Consider the following 4297-nt stretch of genomic DNA (forward strand, 5'->3'; position numbering starts at 1 on the left):
AAAAAATTTTTTTTCATCGGGCTTACCCGCGGCTGAGAAGGTACGTGGTCGACGTTGATAGCGGGGCTACCGCATGCGATGGGAAAAAAAAAAAAAAAAAAAAAAAATTTTTTCATCGGGCTTACCCGCGGCTGAGAAGGTACGTGGTCGACGTTGATAGCGGGGCTACCGCATGCGATGGGAAAAAAAAAAAAAAAAAAAAATTTTTTCATCGGGCTTACCCGCGGCTGAGAAGGTACGTGGTCGACGTTGATAGCGGGGCTACCGCATGCGATGGGGAAAAAAAAAAAAAAAAAAAAATTTTTTCATCGGGCTTACCCGCGGCTGAGAAGGTACGTGGTCGACGTTGATAGCGGGGCTACCGCATGCGATGGGGAAAAAAAAAAAAAAAAAAAAATTTTTTCATCGGGCTTACCCGCGGCTGAGAAGGTACGTGGTCGACGTTGATAGCGGGGCTACCGCATGCGATGGGGAAAAAAAAAAAAAAAAAAAATTTTTTTCATCGGGCTTACCCGCGGCTGAGAAGGTACGTGGTCGACGTTGATAGCGGGGCTACCGCATGCGATGGGGAAAAAAAAAAAAAAAAAAAAAATTTTTTCATCGGGCTTACCCGCGGCTGAGAAGGTACGTGGTCGACGTTGATAGCGGGGCTACCGCATGCGATGGGGAAAAAAAAAAAAAAAAAAAAAATTTTTTCATCGGGCTTACCCGCGGCTGAGAAGGTACGTGGTCGACGTTGATAGCGGGGCTACCGCATGCGATGGGGGAAAAAAAAAAAAAAAAAAAAATTTTTTTCATCGGGCTTACCCGCGGCTGAGAAGGTACGTGGTCGACGTTGATAGCGGGGCTACCGCATGCGATGGGATGGGAAATTTTTTTTTTTTTTTTTTTTTTTTTTTTTTTTCATCGGGCTTACCCGCGGCTGAGAAGGTACGTGGTCGACCCGATAGCGAGCTACCGCGGGTAAAGGGACGTGGACGGCCGTGCTAGCGGGCTACCGCGGGTATCGGTGTACGTGGTCGACCCGATAGCGGGCTACCGCGGGTAAAGGGACGTGGACGGCCTGGCTAGCGGGCTACCGCGGGTGTCGGTGTACGTGGTCGACCCGATAGCGGGCTACCGCTGGTAAAGGGACGTGGACGGCCTGGCTAGCGGGCTACCGCGGGTGTCAGTGTACGTGGTCGACCCGATACTGGGCTACCGCTGGTAAAGGGACGTGGACGGCCGTGCTAGCGGGCTACCGCGGGTATCGGTGTACGTGGTCGACCCGATAGCGGGCTACCGCGGGTAAAGGGACGTGGACGGCCTGGCTAGCGGGCTACCGCGGGTGTCGGTGTACGTGGTCGACCCGATAGCGGGCTACCGCTGGTAAAGGGACGTGGACGGCCTGGCTAGCGGGCTACCGCGGGTGTCAGTGTACGTGGTCGACCCGATAGCGAGCTACCGCGGGTAAAGGGACGTGGACGGCCGTGCTAGCGGGCTACCGCGGGTATCGGTGTACGTGGTCGACCCGATAGCGGGCTACCGCGGGTAAAGGGACGTGGACGGCCTGGCTAGCGGGCTACCGCGGGTGTCGGTGTACGTGGTCGACCCGATAGCGGGCTACCGCTGGTAAAGGGACGTGGACGGCCTGGCTAGCGGGCTACCGCGGGTGTCAGTGTACGTGGTCGACCCGATACTGGGCTACCGCTGGTAAAGGGACGTGGACGGCCGTGCTAGCGGGCTACCGCGGGTATCGGTGTACGTGGTCGACCCGATAGCGGGCTACCGCGGGTAAAGGGACGTGGACGGCCTGGCTAGCGGGCTACCGCGGGTGTCGGTGTACGTGGTCGACCCGATAGCGGGCTACCGCTGGTAAAGGGACGTGGACGGCCTGGCTAGCGGGCTACCGCGGGTGTCAGTGTACGTGGTCGACCCGATAGCGAGCTACCGCGGGTAAAGGGACGTGGACGGCCGTGCTAGCGGGCTACCGCGGGTATCGGTGTACGTGGTCGACCCGATAGCGGGCTACCGCGGGTAAAGGGACGTGGACGGCCTGGCTAGCGGGCTACCGCGGGTGTCGGTGTACGTGGTCGACCCGATAGCGGGCTACCGCTGGTAAAGGGACGTGGACGGCCTGGCTAGCGGGCTACCGCGGGTGTCAGTGTACGTGGTCGACCCGATACTGGGCTACCGCTGGTAAAGGGACGTGGACGGCCGTGCTAGCGGGCTACCGCGGGTATCGGTGTACGTGGTCGACCCGATAGCGGGCTACCGCGGGTAAAGGGACGTGGACGGCCTGGCTAGCGGGCTACCGCGGGTGTCAGTGTACGTGGTCGACCCGATAGCGGGCTACCGCTGGTAAAGGGACGTGAACGGCCTGGCTAGCGGGCTACCGCGGGTGTCAGTGTACGTGGTCGTCCCCAACCCGCGGTCGGTTAAGGCATGGAAAACAAAAATTAACAAGTCCCGCTTACGTCCTGACATTCGCGAAACCAGGTTAACGTATCGAGGAATACCATGCTTATGTCCATATGGTCCTGACATTCGCGAAACCAGGTTAACGTATCGAGGAATACCATGCTTATGTCCATATGGTCCTGACATTCGCGAAACCAGGTTAACGTATCGAGGAATACCATGCTTATGTCCATATGGTCCTGACACTCGCGAAACCAGGCTAACGTATCGAGGAATACCATGCTTATGTCCATATGGACCTGACATTCGCGAACGAAACCAGGCTAACGTATCGAGGACTAAGGACAGCTCGGGTCCTGACACGGACTGGTTAGGGTTAGGGTTAGGGTTAGGGTTAGGGTTAGGGTTAGGGTTAGGGTTAGGGTTAGGGTTAGGGTTAGGGTTAGGGTTAGGGTTAGGGTTAGGGTTAGGGTTAGGGTTAGGGTTAGGGTTAGGGTTAGGGTTAGGGTTAGGGTTAGGGTTAGGGTTAGGGTTAGGGTTAGGGTTAGGGTTAGGGTTAGGGTTAGGGTTAGGGTTAGGGTTAGGGTTAGGGTTAGGGTTTTAGTTAGGGTTAGGGTTAGGGTTAGGGTTAGGGTTAGGGTTAGGGTTAGGGTTAGGGTTAGGGTTAGGGTTAGGGACGTGCATCGTCAAGAGGCGGCTTAGGGTTAGGGTGTACGATGCCTGCCTTTGTTACGTTACGTTACATGAAATGTGATCGTTTCATCGAGAGACCTGCTGTACTATTCTAACGTGCGGCTTCCCGATGAAAATTTCACCCTCGTAAAAAAGTTTTACCGAGGGTATAGTTTGAAGGCTTCGATGGTCGAGAGACCCGCGGTAGCCTGCCTGCGTCTAACGTGCGGCTTACCGATGAAAATTTCACCCTTGTAAAATTTTTTTTTACCGAGGGTATAGTTTGACGGCCTCGATGGTCGAGAGACCCGCGGTAGCCTGTCCGCATCTAACGTGCGGCTTCCCGATGAACATTTCAGCCTTGTAAAAATTTTTTACCGAGGGTACAGTTAGACGGCTTCGATGGTCGAGAGACCCGCGGTAGCCTGCCTGCGTCTAACGTGCGGCTTCCCGATGAACATTTCAGCCTTGTGAATTTTTTTTACCGAGGGTACAGTTAGACGGCTTCGATGGTCGAGAGACCCGCGGTAGCCTGCCTCGTCTAACGTGCGGCTTCCCGATGAACATTTCAGCCTTGTGAATTTTTTTTACCGAGGGTACAGTCAGACGGCTTCGAGTGGTCGAGAGACCCGCGGTAGCCTGCCTCGTCTAACGTGCGGCTTCCCGATGAACATTTCAGCCTTGTACATTTTTTTTTACCGAGGGTACAGTTAGACGGCTTCGATCGATGGTCGAGAGACCCGCGGTAGCCTGCCTCGTCTAACGTGCGGCTTCCCGATGAACATTTCAGCCTTGTACAATTTTTTTTACCGAGGGTACAGTTAGACGGCTTCGATCGATGGTCGAGAGACCCCGCGGTAGCCTGCCTCGTCTAACGTGCGGCTTCCCGATGAACATGTCAGCCTTGTAAATTTTTTTTTTACCGAGGGTACAGTTAGACGGCCTCGATGGTCGAGAGATCCGCGGTAGCCTGTCCGCGTCTAACGTGCGGCTTCCCGATGAATATCTCAGCCTTGTCAATTTTTTTTACCGAGGGTACAGTTAGACGGCCTCGATGGTCGAGAGACCCGCGGTAGCTTGCCTGCGTCTAACGTACGGCTTCCCGATGGAAATTTCAGCCTTGTAAATTTTTTTTTACCGAGGGGATAGTTAGACGGCCTCGATGGTCGAGAGACCCGCGGTAGCCTGCCTCGTCTAACGTGCGGCTTCCCGATGAACATTTCAG

This window comes from Mytilus trossulus, chromosome 14 (genome assembly GCF_036588685.1).
Source record: "Mytilus trossulus isolate FHL-02 chromosome 14, PNRI_Mtr1.1.1.hap1, whole genome shotgun sequence".
NCBI classification, from domain to species: domain Eukaryota; kingdom Metazoa; phylum Mollusca; class Bivalvia; order Mytilida; family Mytilidae; genus Mytilus; species Mytilus trossulus.